The sequence below is a fragment of the Triturus cristatus genome, chromosome 7, assembly GCF_964204655.1.
Source record: "Triturus cristatus chromosome 7, aTriCri1.1, whole genome shotgun sequence".
In the NCBI taxonomy this organism is placed as follows: Eukaryota; Metazoa; Chordata; class Amphibia; order Caudata; family Salamandridae; genus Triturus; species Triturus cristatus.
The window spans coordinates 300,760,785-300,777,138 of NC_140590.1; positions in this window are offsets into that span (position 1 = coordinate 300,760,785).

The following is a 16,354-nucleotide window of genomic DNA, read 5'->3' on the forward strand; positions in this document are numbered from 1 at the left end:
ATCAGCCAGTTGTGTCATAATGGAAGGCCAGGCCAGGGGTGGCATAATACATGCTGCAGCCCCTGATAGGCCTAGGGTACACCTATGCCCTGGGTACCTAAGGTACACTGTACAGGGGCCAATAAGGTGATCCTATCCAAATGGGTTATGCACCTAAAGTACATAGTATCAATTTAGAGAGAGAACAGCAGGGCTGTGGGTCTGGTTAGCAGGCCCACAGCCACATCTAAGTCGAAAACCAGTAAAGCAAAAGCAAAAAGTGGGGGTGAACATAGAAAGCAGACCCTACTCTCCTACACTCAGGATGTAAAACTACACTTATCTTTACTTGAAGAAGGCGCAGACCTTAGGGAATTCTTGCTAGGACCAAGAAAACCGCGTAAAAAATGTTTCATATATGCCCGGTATCTACGCTGCTTATAATGAAATATGGAAGATTACCCAAGCAGAGACTGCAGAATGAATACTAGAAATTGATCATATTAATTTAGAGAAATCTTTCTCTGTAGTAGACAATGGGTTAACGACTCCTCCAGGATATTTTTATTGGACAGCATTGTGTCTTCTGCCATAGACATCATCGAACAAGACTTGGTCATGTGTCAACATGGTCAGTCTCAGCTACGTTCTATCATGCTTTTAGGCTGGACACTTCAAAACTTGCACGCAGGCTATGAGCCTTGGCGTTTAATCAATACTACGTCACTGTTTTCAGAATTCAGGCTCACTGATAAACAGATCAGACAGGCACAAAGGGGAGCAGACTATACGGTGCTAAGCATTGAAAAACTGGAAAAATTACCATTCACGGTGGCAGAAAAACCAGCTACTGAGTGGATCATACATGGTAAAATTACTCTGCCTGTTACAACTTTCCATTTTCAATATTGCCTAAAACATATACCAGCAGGCAAATATGAAAGGTTGGGTAAAGAATACATCAAGACATCTTGGCATTTACCTTACACACATTGATGTTGGAGTGGGGGACGTGAAGTGTTTCTTAGCGGTACAAACTGTGAAAACGCATTAAGCGGCTCTCTCCTTTGTCAGGGTATTAATTTACACGGGGCCTGCGATGGTTCCACTACAAACTTATCCTGTCACCTGCAGGGCTCACCAGCTGCAGGGATTATTCCAATTTTTGGACTACTTTAAAATGGAAGTCACCTCATGTTGAATGATCACAGCTGCTGTGGCATGTTGCCAGGTATCCCGTATCTAGTAACGGTTACATCCAGGGTCACTTGCTGTATGCAAGTCTTGTTTCCACAAATACAGACAGTGAGGGAGTCGCCTCTATGGCCTTCACTGAACATCTCTTCTATACAAATTGATACTCTAAGCAGAATGAAAGCCATTCTTTTACAACAAACTGTGCCACTGACCTCGGCCAAAGAAACCTATGATCTATAAGTCGCAAGGACTTCAGCAGAGATACATGCCCTTTTGAATACAAACTGCCCTATTCATTTCTCAGAAATGTTGGACCGTATCTTAAACATGTCTGATACAAGCGGTATTGTACATGTATTTAAGACCGTGTGGTCAGGACTGTTAGCACCTTTTCAAGCAGTCCTCGGAATAATTCCCAACTTTGTGCACTCTGTGTTTGGCGGACTGCCAATACCTTTTGGACTCGTTGCAGGGATCCTATTTTTGCTCCTACTGCTCCGATATGGCAAGCCAAATCATCAGCGTCACTCCGAGCACCATAGAGAGAGCTCTATTGGAAATGAAGTGTCGTGAGCGCATCGTCCAAATTTTGGGTTTACCTCGTCTACGAGAATTAAATACCACATGGTTTCTGTAATTGAGACCAATCTGGCAAGATTGCATCTTACCTGTTCTACGCTGCCTGCTATGCGGAGAAGAATGCGTGCTAGACCTCTGTCTAACACTTCCATCAGTCATGCCTACGGATATCGATACTCTGCTGGACCCTTGTCCCCAGCGGCTACCAATCCTGATGACGGCATTCATTGAGATCTCACAGACGCAAATTGCTACTGCTGAGGTACGAGAGGAAACAACAGGCACGCAGGTAACATCCGATACGAACATTGCTGATGCGACCAATGCTGAAGGCGATGCTTCTCATCTATTTGCGGTTAGTTTTCTAAACGAGGTAATCCAACTTTCACCTACAACGGTAAACAAATTTTTGTCTACAGGATTAAACGATTTCATGTTTTCTCCACTCAGCACACAGTGTACCGGGAGGACTCTGATTTGGCCTTCATTTTTCATAACAAAGACTCAACTTGGAACTTTCTCCTATGATTAATTTTTTCCCCAAAATTTGAATTTTTCTTTTTATGGCACAGTTATCTGCTTATAGTAGAACTATTTATAGAGAACAGAATTCACTGATACACTTTCAGGGACAATATGTCACCTTGTCAATACCAATTGATTTATGTAACTTAGCATGAAATGGTTTTGGCCTTTTTTCTTCTGTATTTACGAGCCATTTCATAACTTATATATGTATGTTCATTCAGTTAGCATTCGATGTAAATATATGCTTAGAATGAAACATTGCTTTGATATGTACAGCACCAGTGCATATTATGCATGGCAACAGTTTTTATGCATTTTACAAATGTATTTTTAAACATGTTCTTAGCCATCCATATGTAGCTATATTTTAGATATGTTTAGCATGTTTAGTATTTAGTAATGTCGTTCATACGAAAGTGGAGTAGGTATTGTGTGTCTATTTAGATACCGTATATAGGTTTCCCGATTTATGTCCTTATATAGGCACATTTCGCATTGCCCATATTTAGGCATAGAAATTCTACCCTTATTTAGGCATTATCAATGCTAACCAAATACAGGTATGGCCTTTAGGACTTCCCCTTGCTTGCATATTGTTTTCTCCAAGAACTCATTTATTATGCATGAACATCTATTCACTAGGGTTTCATTCATGACGTTCTTCTGTCCGACTTTTATGTTAATACTGGCATTCCTTAACACCTTCAAGGTATAAATACACCTTCACTTACCATGGCAAACCATGGTTCGGCTGCATACTTGCACGACGCGGCTCGCCACAGCAAGTTCGGAAGGAAGTCAAGTCCCCGCCTGACGCACTGACCAGACGCTGACATCGTCCTCGCACGGAATTCAGCTCCAGTGTTTTCTGACTCCCCTTGCGGGGTGTTAGAGATCGAGACTCGGAAAGAGATTCCAACCTCACTCATTCTAAGGTATGGAGTGGACAAGAACCTAGAGGGACTTTTGGCAAATCTTGGCAACTATAGCTAAACTAGACTATACACAAACAACACCTACTTCTTACCTCGTACTACACTTAGGTTAGGTACACTGGGGTAGAACTAGCTAGAAGCATCAGATGAGTATTAACATTTTAGCCTGTGTTATTTATGTATGTATTTTTATGAACATCTGTCATAGCTACAAACCATGCTATTGCAGTATTATTTTATCTTACTGCTAACGCTGTACATATTTTACTTCGCATTCTGTCTTACGATTATAGCAGTTCATATCTCTTACACGAGAAATAAGACTGTTCAATAAACCCTTTTTATTGAAACGCCCGTCTTATCTATTTCTGTGTAACTCTGAAGAAGCGAAGCATGCACGATTGACTGAGTGAAACTGTTATCTATTGTTTCCACGATTCTGAGATTGTTCTGATTCTAAGGGAAACAAAGTTGTCATGTTTATGCGGTTGTCAGAAACTAATTCCTTCTTGTTTATTCGAGAAATTTCTAGTGACCTCTGAGTTAGCTGGCACACACAAGTAATTAAGTTTAATGTAGTCGATAGAGACATACTGACCTCAGTCCTATGTCAAAACTATAGTGTATATTATTCCAATGCGCAGGGCCTATCAGGAATATAGGAACTCCACTACAGTCTTTTCTCAAAACATCAAACGGAATGGAGCCCTCTACATCGAACAAGTGGCCAATCGATCTACATTCTGGTTCTCATCCAGGGGATACTCATCAAAGTCATAATCTATGAATAATCCCCGCCCATGTGCGGGATCCCGGAGCATATAGAAAATATATATATATACATATATATACATATGTGAAAACATAACTGCAGCCTAACAATGTTCAATACCTGGCAATGCTGTAAATTACATATATTTGCATAGTAGTGCACCCCTAACCCATAAGTAAAAAAGGAAGCATAGACAAATCATAACACAGCACTGCTTTATTGCCATAAAGCAACATGTAATTGTAGGCATTCGCCAGTAGGCTGCAGCAGAGTATCAAGAAACCAAGAAAACTGACACCCTGCCTTTAAGGCATTAGAGTAGGGGGACCGTGCCTTTAAGGCCTGCCTGAGACCCCCTGCTCCCATGATGCATTACAGGTGGCAGTTGGGCCAGTTCTTTTTTCCGGCTCCCTCTGTGAGGATCCTGGAGCTTGAGCTCTTCAGTTTTTGACTGAAATTTTGAAATACAGCTTTTTCAAGCTTTTTTCGACGTTTTCTGACTTTTAAGGGATAATTCTGCTGGTGTCCAGTGAATTTTCGAATTTTTTCCAGTCAGAATGTCTCCTTTATTTAGGAAATGTCCTTCTTGTGGCAACAAGATGGCACTGGCGGATCCACACTCTGTGTGTATCGTGTGTTTTCCATCTAAACACGATCCTGACCAGTGTCTCCACTGCCAGAAGTTCTCTAAGCGCACTCTGAGGGACAGAGAGCGCATTAAATTACATGCAGGACTGGAGAGGGAACGAAGCCGTCGTGAAGGCGAGCATTCTTCATCAAGACCTCCTTCTTCAGCTACGCAAGTACAAAAACGGCGACACACCAGCTCCCCTGGCTCCAGAAAGAACAGGAGTCCAAGAGTTTCGCCGTCGACGTCAAGGGTGCCGGCGAAGAGGCAGAGAACTTCGACGTCGAGGGATTCATCCCACCATCAAGATTCTCCGCCGCGCAAAAGTAAGTCGGCGTCGAGGCGCAGCCCTGCGGGCTCGCAGGTTGCTGGTACAGTGACGTCTGGGCTGTCGACGTTGAGGCTTCCGTCGACGTCGAGACACTCTCCGCCACCCTCGAGGGGGTCGGCGTCGAGAGATGCGGCGACGTACATTCCGCCGCGAGTGGACCGGTCGCCGTCGAAGGTTACCCCCACTCGGCGACATAGAAGGTCGACGTCGAGAGGATCGACGTCAAGACCACCACCTCGACGCCGTGAGAGGTCGACGTCGAAGTCGCCCAGCCGACGTCGAGAGAGGTCGACGTCGAAGCTGCCCAGCCGACGTCGAGAGAGGTCGACGTCGAAGTCGCCCAGTCGACGTCGAGAGAGGTCGACGTCGAAGTCGCCCAGTCGACGTCGAGGGAGATCGACGTCGAAGTCACGGCCGACGTCGAGGTCATCTGGCCGACGACAGGTCCCAGAGGAGAGGAGGTCGACGTCGAGGTCTCCGCGATCGGCGTCGAGACCGCCGTCGAGACCAGAACGCCACACCCCACACTTGCCGATGGTGACGCAGACGTCGTCGACGTCAAGGGGTTCGACGTCGAGGGCGAAAACTGGAGCGACCACGGAGAGGTCCCCAGGAGAACAGTCATCATCGCCGGGACTGCACATCGTGCAAGTATCTCCTGAAGGATCACCCAAGACACCAGAGCAATTCGGACTGTCACCGCGCTGGTTACGAGATGGGAACACTGGCGCATGTCGGAGTCCGGGATCGGACCACTCCCGCATGTATTCCCCACCGCGCAGGAGTAAGTCTCCTCCGGGGAAGCCAAGGCCAATTTCACCACGCCGGTCTCATTCCAGAGACCGTCGCTCCACGCCAAGACCTCAAAGATCTCCGTCCAAGCGCAAATCAAGGTCAAGGGCTCACCATAGTGAACGTACCCACAAGAGGCGACGCACCAGGTCGTCCACTGGGACTTCATCGACAAGGTCCTCAGTCCGGGACTACTCTCCTACCTTTTCCTCAACACCTCCATCGCGAGTGTCCCCTGTGGATGACATCGCAACTTTCTCGGACGTTCTGGGTAGAGGGGCGCAGAAGTTGAACATCGCGCTGCACACTCCTCAGGCGCCCACTTCTGTGATCTTTGACACGTTGCATCATCGGTCGGCTCCCAGACCTCTGCTTCCTTTGGTGCCAGGACTGTTGGAAGCAGCAATGGCCACGTTCCTCACTCCGGCTACAGCGGGCTCTGTGCCGTCGAGGATAGCAAAGAAATATAAGGCTCCGACCGAGGATCCTTTATTCTTGAGGGCGGACCCGCCAGCAGACTCAGTAATCGTGGCGGCGGCTATGAAATCCCACTCGGCCTCAGTATCTTCTTCTGTCCCCCCTGAGAAGGACAGTAAACTGATGGACTCCTACGGCAGGAAAATGTGCAACACTTCAGCCTCGCACATGAAGGTGGCTAGCGCAGCAGCCCTGCTGGGGAGGTATGATCGCTCCCTCTGGGACTCCCTCGCCAGATTCGTGGACAGACTGCCGAGAGACGACAGGCAGGACTTCACGGAGATCCTACAAGAAGGCGGCCTGGTGGCCAACCAAATCATCAGCGCAGCGGCGGATGCCTCGGACATAGCCGCGCATGGCTACTCCCATGGCGTCTGCTCCCGGCGGTCGGCCTGGCTCAGGCTAACGGGCCTCAAGCCGAACGCGCAGAAAAGAATTCTCAATCTGCCTTTTAATGGATCATCACTGTTTGGGGCTCATGCTGATGACCAGATGAGCAAGATGAAGGCGGAGTTGGACACCGTGAAGGCTGTGGGGCTGGAAAAGCGCAAAGAATTCCGGAAGCGCTTTCGCCAGGGCGACAAACGTGCCTTTCACCAGCGCGTTCAAACACCCCAGTGGTCCTCTCAGAACCAACAGAGGTCCCAGTTTCAGCAAAGGGGTCGGGGCAGAGGAAGAGGAAGTACAAAACAGTAGCAGTCCTCTAACAAGCAGCCCTCCAAACAGTGAAACCTTACTTCCTCCGCTCTCGTTTGCCACTCCGGTGGGAGGAAGTATCACTGTTCACCTGAAAGAGTGGAAAGCCATTACAAGCGACAGATGGGTGCTGAGTATTGTAGAGCGTGGCTACTTGCTGAGGTTCAAATCTCGCCCTCCGTAGGTACCCCCACGGAGACAGTCGCTCCCTCCCATCCAAAACAAACTTTTAAAGGACGAAGTTACCACTCTCCTCTCCAAAAACGCCATAGAGGAAGTTCCGACCAGGCAGAGAAATCAAGGAGTGTACTCCCGGTATTTTCTTGTTCAGAAAAGAGGAGCGGTCAGAGAGTACAGACCCATCCTCGATCTCCGCCTACTCAACGGATTTGTCAAAAGAGAAAAGTTCAGGATGCTGGCACTGCACCAGATCTTCCCACATCTTCACCAGGGGGACTGGATGTGTGAAATCGACTTACAGGATGCATACTTCCACATTCCTGTCTCAGCGAAACATCGAAAGTTTCTCAGATTTCAGATATTTCGCCAGCATTATCAATACAAGGTCCTGCCATTCGGCCTCAAGTCCGCCCCACGAACATTCTCAAAGTGCATGGCGGTGGTGGCTGCTTTTCTCCGCAAACGGAAGATATTCGTCTACCCCTATCTAGACGACTGGCTCTTGAAAAGCTCAACTCCGGCTCGACTCCAGAGTCATCTTTCGTTTTGCCTCAACCTTCTACACTCGCTGGGCCTTCAGGTCAACTACAGGAAGTCTGTCCTCAATCCCACTCAGCGGATCCACTACCTGGGCGCCTCTCTAGACTCCTCAAGCGCAAGCGTGTGTCCTTCGGAGGAGAGGTTATCCTCCATGCTTCAGAAAGGCCGCACTCTTCTCAGCACGGACTGCCCCACGGCCAGACAAGTGTCGTCTCTTCTGGGGTCGATGGCTTCGTGCATTTACATTGTGCCCAATGCACGTCTGCACATGCGTCCTCTGCAACAAGATCTAGAGGATCAGTGGTCGCAGAGGTCCGGCCGCTGGGAGGATCGCATTACCCTTCATCAAGCCGCCAAAGATTCCATCCGGTGGTGGATGAAGCGCTCCCATCTGCTTCACGGCGTCCCATTCCATCAGGCGCCCCCGACACAGACGGTGGTCACCGATGCCTCCATGCAGGGCTGGGGTGCTCATATGGGCCGGCTTCAAGTACAAGGTCTCTGGTCCGCTACCGAGCAGAGCTATCACATCAACTTTTTGGAGCTACGAGCAGTCCACCTGGCTCTCAAGTCCCTGTATCCATCCCTGCAAACCAACTATATTCAGGTTCAGACAGACAACACCACAACTATGTTCTATCTGAACAAGCAAGGAGGGACCAAATCACGGGTCCTGTCTCTGGAGGCCAAGTCAATCTGGAGATGGCTTCTGGCGAGAAACCTGACGATCGTCGCGGTTCACCTGCCAGGGACCCTGAACGTGCAGGCAGACGGCCTCAGCAGAGACTTCGTCGAAGCGCACGACTGGGTGCTCAACGAAGACGTCGCTCAAGACATCTTCCGCTTGTAGGGCACACCGGACATCGATCTGTTCGCAGACGCGGACAACAAAAAATGCCCCGTCTTCGCCTCCAGGTTCCCTCAACGGGGGTCGCAGGGGAACGCGCTTTTGATCAGCTGGTCGAGGACATTGCTTTATGCTTTTCCTCCTCTCCCTCTCATCCCGGCTGTGATACAGAAGTTCTACAGAGCCAGAACTCGGATGATCCTAATAGCCCCGGAGTGGCCCCGTCAGTGGTGGTACCCGGATCTACTCCAGCTGTCGGAAGTACCACACAGGAGGTTGCCGTGCCTACCGAACTTGCTGACCAAGGACAAGGGGAGGGTGTTCCATCCCAATCTTCCCTCCCTCCGCCTGACGGCATGGCTCCTGAATTCATCCAATACGGACATCTAGATCTGCCTCCGGACTGTATGAACATTCTTCGGGAGGCAAACAGGCCCTCCACGAGGAAGTCGTACGGCTTTAAATGGAAAAGATTCTGCTTCTGGTGTAGAGATAACGCCCTTGATCCGATCCGAGGTCAAGAACAGGTTATTCTCCCCTACTTACTGTACTTGGCGAAGTCTGGGTTAAAATACTCTTCCATCAGAGTACACTTAGCTGCTGTTACAGCCTATAGGAAGTCTCCTACCCAGACCTCTTTCTTCCAGATGCCAGTGTGTGAGAAGTTGGCCTGATGTATGATGTCACTAGTTATAGTGTACACCTTATATCAGTCCAAATACCCTTATGGTGATTGGTTGTAAAGTCAACCTTATAGACCAGCTATCCTAGTGGTAGCATGGACAAGAGCAGTCTTAGGCTAAACTCTGAATGGCATGTGAAGCCAGCTGTGATACCATATATAATCCCTTGAATACCAAATGAAAGGACACCACAACAGATATATATATAAAATAAAGTGTATTTATTCTAAGCAAACCCTCAGCACTCTTTATGAGATTAGAGGTAAGTACAACACAGTCTTATTTATGCATACATTAAGTCACACAGGTAAGTAATACAGTTAGGCTCTAGGGGCCACGCAAACCATATACTAAGTAAGTGGTATAAGAACCACTGTCACGGAAATAGAATAGGCCTAGGCCTAGGGAATCGCTGGGGCTACACTACACTAGCGTTAGTTAGGAAGTGGGAGGCCCACGGGATTCGTGTGCAGAGTGGAAACACTCACGCGTAATGCGTAAAAGTCAATAGCAATAGTACAGTTTAGAAAACGGTAGATTTAGGACACTTCCGGAGTAGCTAGGAAGTTGAGACTTGAAAACTAGACACTAGGATAGTCACTATCCTGATGAGCACCGGAGTACCCAAGTTACCTAGCCCACAGGCTGCGGGTGCATAGGGGTGAAGATGCGTCGTTTTCGTCGTCGACTCCTATGGATGCCTGAAGAAAGATGCTGACAGGCAGTCAGTGAAGAGTGTCCGGTGGATCCCAAGGCTGGGATCAAGAAGAGAAGAAACCTGCAAGCAGAAGGGACAGAGTCAAGGTCACTAGCCAGTGACCACGTGGAACCAGGAAGGAACCAGGCGATGTCGTGAAGATTGCAGGTGAAGGTGAAGCTTGTCGCTGCAGCCAGGAGGACCAGGAAGCGTCGAGGACGACCAGGACCAGGAGGCGAGCTGTCCCACGAAGGCTCTTGCTGTCGGCGGCGTCGAAGTTGGACTAGGACTCACCAAGCCTTGGCAAGCGGAACCCACGAAGAACGAAGGACTTACTTCTGGTGCAGACCAGGAAGGTCTGGGGCGCTTCTTCTTTGCAGAGAAGCGGGAGCCAGTCTGGAGGAGCCAAACCAGCGCAGAAGATTTCAGGGTGCGTCGTCACAGAGGCCACTAGCCAGCGGGCAAGCAACCGGACAGACGCGGCAAGCAGGAAAATGCTGAAGGGCCCCACGCAGGACTCGTGGAGTGTGGGTGGCTGATCTTCGGTGCAGATGGTGCTTGGGGTTGGGGCTTCTCAATCCCCGGTGCACAACTTCGAGGGTACCTCAGAAGCTGCGCTGTAAGTTACTAGCCACTTTTTCCAGGTAGCCGGTCCCACGTCGCTCGTCGTCTCCACGGATCTCAGCTCTGCTGCAGATGTGGATGAGGGTCGGAGAAGTCTGGAAGTCAAGGCTCTGGTCAGGCTCTGCAGTCGGTTCCTCGTAGAACGGTCGCAAAGCAAAGGGTAGTCTCTTGATGGTGCCTGTTTGCACAGGGTAGCCACTCCTTGGCTACAAGGGAGATTCTTCAGTCTTCTTCTTTCGTCGAATGTCGAAGGTCCAGAGTTTCTGTTCAGTTTTGCAGGTTCAGGATAATCTAAAGTCTTGAGGCCCAACTCCCACTCTTATACTAATCTGGGGGGCTGGGATACCTGCTAGGTCACGCCTTATGGGTGGGACCTGGGAGGGGGTGGTTACACCCACTTCCCTTTGTCCAGTTTCGCGCCAGAGCTGGGGCTGGAGTGCCCCAGCGCCGGTTTGAACTGGACTATGCAAGGAACACCTTGTGTGCCCCAGGCATGTCTCATTCCTTTCAGCCCACCCTGCCCCAATACACTAAAGGCTGTCTGGGGAGGTGCTAGCACCTCCCCAAGCAGGAAACCTATTGTCCAGGCCTCCCTGGCTGGGATCACTCCCAGCTGCAGGAGGTCAGACTTGTGTCGTGGCAGCAGCATCCATTTTGTGATGCTGAGGCTTTGGTTAGAGTTAAACAGCAAAGTAGGATTTTAACATGTCTCTCCCTCTAGAAGGGAGGGATAATATCCTCATCACCAGAAATGGTATGGGGGTATTATTCCAAAGTGTTAGACACCTTACACGACATGTTTTGATAAAGCCAAACCATAGTTACCATAACCGTTTAAGATTATAAGGCACTTTAAGAGTATATGGTAGGCTATATCATAGAACAGCTATAAGGACATGGTTCCGAAAGCTGCAGACAGGCTCAGCTCATGCTAGAGCACCATCTCACATGTTACCAAGCACTCTGCCTCCAGGATTGTTAAGGCCTGCCATAGGAGTGACTGATAGGTACACATGTGTCTATATGTAAGTTAGGTATAGGAATACTACACCTAAGCAAGGGGTGATTACACGACCTTGCCCCAGCTGAGTGATCAGCCAGTTGTGTCAAAATGGAAGGCCAGGCCAGGGGTGGCATAATACATGCTGCAGCCCCTGGGAGGCCTAGGGTACGCCTATGCCCTGGGTACCTAGGGTACACTGTACAGGGTCCAATAAGGTGATCCTTACCAATTGGTTATGTACCTAGGGTACATGGAGTCCATTTTAAAGAGAGAGCAGACAGCCTGAGACCCTGAATGGCAAGATCTCAGGCCAACTAAGTCGAAAAACCAGCTAGACACTAGGCAAAAAGTTGGGGGTAACCATAGTCAGATATCCACCTTCCTACACAGTGGTAAAGGATTTCTTGGAAGGGCTTAAGAAAGTTTACCCACCAGTGAGGTCTCTGTAGGAAGGTGGATATCTGACTATGGTTACCCCCAACTTTTTGCCTAGTGTCTAGCTGGTTTTTCGACTTAGTTGGCCTGAGATCCTGCCATTCAGGGTCTCAGGCTGTCTGCTCTCTCTGTAAAATGGACTCCATGTACCCTAGGTACATAACCAATTGGTAAGGGTCACCTTATTGGACCCTGTACAGTGTACCCTAGGTACCCAGGGCATAGGTGTACCCTAGGCCTCCCAGGGGCTGCAGCATGTATTATGCCACCCCTGGCCTGGCCTTCCATTTTGACACAACTGGCTGATCACTCAGCTGGGGCAAGGTCGTGTAATCACCCCTTGCTTAGGTGTAGTATTCCTATACCTAACTTACATATAGACACATGTGTACCTATCAGTCACTCCTATGGCAGGCCTTAACAATCCTGGAGGCAGAGTGCTTGGTAACATGTGAGATGGTGCTCTAGCATGAGCTGAGCCTGTCTGCAGCTTTCGGAACCATGTCCTTATAGCTGTTCTATGATATAGCCTACCATATACTCTTAAAGTGCCTTATAATCTTAAACGGTTATGGTAACTATGGTTTGGCTTTATCAAAACATGTCGTGTAAGGTGTCTAACACTTTGGAATAATACCCCCATACCATTTCTGGTGATGAGGATATTATCCCTCCCTTCTAGAGGGAGAGACATGTTAAAATCCTACTTTGCTGTTTAACTCTAACCAAAGCCTCAGCATCACAAAATGGATGCTGCTGCCACGACACAAGTCTGACCTCCTGCAGCTGGGAGTGATCCCAGCCAGGGAGGCCTGGACAATAGGTTTCCTGCTTGGGGAGGTGCTAGCACCTCCCCAGACAGCCTTTAGTGTATTGGGGCAGGGTGGGCTGAAAGGAATGAGACATGCCTGGGGCACACAAGGTGTTCCTTGCATAGTCCAGTTCAAACCGGCGCTGGGGCACTCCAGCCCCAGCTCTGGCGCGAAACTGGACAAAGGGAAGTGGGTGTAACCACCCCCTCCCAGGTCCCACCCATAAGGCGTGACCTAGCAGGTATCCCAGCCCCCCAGATTAGTATAAGAGTGGGAGTTGGGCCTCAAGACTTTAGATTATCCTGAACCTGCAAAACTGAACAGAAACTCTGGACCTTCGACATTCGACGAAAGAAGAAGACTGAAGAATCTCCCTTGTAGCCAAGGAGTGGCTACCCTGTGCAAACAGGCACCATCAAGAGACTACCCTTTGCTTTGCCCACGTTCTACGAGGAACCGACTGCAGAGCCTGACCAGAGCCTTGACTTCCAGACTTCTCCGACCCTGATCCACATCTGCAGCAGAGCTGAGATCCGTGGAGGCGACGAGCGACGTGGGACCGGCTACCTGGGAAAAGTGGCTAGTAACTTACAGCGCAGCTTCTGAGGCACCCTCGAAGTTGTGCACCGGGGATTGAGAAGCCCCAACCCCAAGCACCATCTGCACCGAAGATCAGCCCCCCACACTCCACGAGTCCTGCGTGGGGCCCTTCAGCATTTTCCTGCTTGCCGCGTCTGTCCGGTTGCTTGCCCGCTGGCTAGTGGCCTTTGTGACGACGCTCCCTGAAATCTTCTGCGCTGGTTTGGCTCCTCCAGACTGGCCCCCGCTTCTCTGCAAAGAAGAAGCACCCCAGACCTTCCTGGTCTGCACCAGAAGCAAGTCCTTTGTTCTTCGTGGGTTCCGCTTGCCAAGGCTTGGTGAGTCCTAGTCCAACTTCGACGCCGCCGACAGCAAGAGCCTTCGTGGGACAGCTCGCCTCCTGGTCCTGGTCGTCCTCGACGCTTCCTGGTCCTCCTGGCTGCAGCGACAAGCTTCACCTTCACCTGCAACTCTTCACGACATCGCCTGGTTCCTTCCTGGTTCCACGTGGTCACTGGCTAGTGACCTTGACTCTGTCCCTTCTGCTTGCAGGTTTCTTCTCTTCTTGATCCCAGCCTTGGGATCCACCGGACACTCTTCACTGACTGCCTGTCAGCATCTTTCTTCAGGCATCCATAGGAGTCGACGACGAAAACGACGCATCTTCACCCCTATGCACCCGCAGCCTGTGGGCTAGGTAACTTGGGTACTCCGGTGCTCATCAGGATAGTGACTATCCTAGTGTCTAGTTTTCAAGTCTCAACTTCCTAGCTACTCCGGAAGTGTCCTAAATCTACCGTTTTCTAAACTGTACTATTGCTATTGACTTTTACGCATTACGCGTGAGTGTTTCCACTCTGCACACGAATCCCGTGGGCCTCCCACTTCCTAACTAACGCTAGTGTAGTGTAGCCCCAGCGATTCCCTAGGCCTAGGCCTATTCTATTTCCGTGACAGTGGTTCTTATACCACTTACTTAGTATATGGTTTGCGTGGCCCCTAGGGCCTAACTGTATTACTTACCTGTGTGACTTAATGTATGCATAAATAAGACTGTGTTGTACTTACCTCTAATCTCATAAAGAGTGCTGAGGGTTTACTTAGAATAAATACACTTTATTTTATATATATATATCTGTTGTGGTGTCCTTTCATTTGGTATTCAAGGGATTATATATGGTATCACAGCTGGCTTCACATGCCATTCAGAGTTTAGCCTAAGACTGCTCTTGTCCATGCTACCACTAGGATAGCTGGTCTATAAGGTTGACTTTACAACCAATCACCATAAGGGTATTTGGACTGATATAAGGTGTACACTATAACTAGTGACATCATACATCAGGCCAACTTCTCACATTGGTGAGCAGCGGTTGGGATCTGAGCTTGCTGTTGTAATACCATTGTAATCTTGAGATACTAAATTGAAAGATCACACAGATATTGTCTAGGTACATATAACATAGATTATTATACTTAAGTCCTACTGGACTTTGTAGTTGTAGGTTGAAGGGAGTAACACACCCTGACTACAACTACTAGAGAGGTTTAGTAGATACAACTAGTGTAGGTAGGTGCACACACCACACCCTCACTAGATCATGTCTCTGAGAGTAGATCAAGTAGATGCTCTCTCAGGAGGATCAGGTCTGCAAAAGATCCCCTCTAGATATGATACCTTAACATTCCAGGAGATTAGACATTTGTGTACCTCCAGAGGAATAAAACAGGGTTCCAACCCTACCCTTAGACAGCTAGTGGAGCTTCTGGAGGCCTATGATGCTGAAAGAGCTGCCAGGGATGGTGCCATAGCTGTAGATAAGGGTCTACCCACCACAGATGAGTCAGATGGGACTTCAGAGGAAGAGGTAGACAGCCAGAGCCAAGTAAGGAGACTTAGCCAGGCTAACCTAAGTTTACATGGGAGTTTGCATGGGGTCCCCCCATACAGACCCCCAAGTAGGCTTTCACAGAGAAGCAGGAGGGACAGATCCCCTTCAAGGGAATCCATCCACTCCCATGTTTCTAGCATCTCTAATGCTTCCTCTCACAGGGGAATGACTTCACCTGAGAGAAAGGAGCATAAAGCCAGAATGAGGGAAGCTAATCTGAGGATTCAGAGGGAAGAAATTGCCCTTGCCAAAGAGAAGCTTGCTCTGGCTAGAGAGCAAAAATTGTGTGGGTCAGAACCCATTGGTGGCAGCAACATTCCTAGAGATAGGGATAGGTCTTATGACCATAGAAACCTAAGCAAGATAGTCCCCCCATATCAGAATGGGGATGACATCCACAAATGGATGACTGCTTTGGAGAGGGCCTGCAAAGTACAGCAGGTACCCCAAAGTCAGTGGGCAGCTATCTTGTGGCTCTCCTTTTCTGACAAAGGTAGAGACAAGCTCCTCACAGTCAGTGATGAGGATGCAAACAATTACAAAGTCCTGAAGAGTGCTCTGATAGATGGGTTTGGCTTAACCACTGAGCAATATAGGTTGTTGTTCAGAGACACCCAGAAGACACAGACACAGGACTGGTCTGATTTTGTGGATTGTGCCACTAAGGCTTTGGAAGGTTGGTTAAATGGCAGCAAGGTGCAGGACTATACAGGATTGTACAACTTGATTATGAGGGAGCAGATCCTTAGTAATTGTCAGAACCAGCTTCTCCATCAACACCTGGTAGACTCAGATTTGACCTCTCCCCAAGAATTGGGAAAGAGGGCAGATAAATGGGTCAGGACCAGGATTAGGCCTAAAAATCAGGGTGGTGACCAAAAGAAAGATACCACCAAGCCTCAAGAGAAGGGTGGGGATAAAGCAAAAGAGAAATCTTCCTCAGGGCCCCAAAACTCCACACAGGGTGGTGGGTCCCAAGCTCCCTCCTCTACCACAGTTAAAAAGCCTTACTGCCATGTGTGTAAAACACCTGGGCATTGGAAAACTGACAGCAGTTGTCCACAGGCTAAAAACAAAACTGTTCCTCCAACTACTCCTGTCACACCACCTATTACTGTCAGCAGTAATCCCCCAGGTGGTGGGAGTGC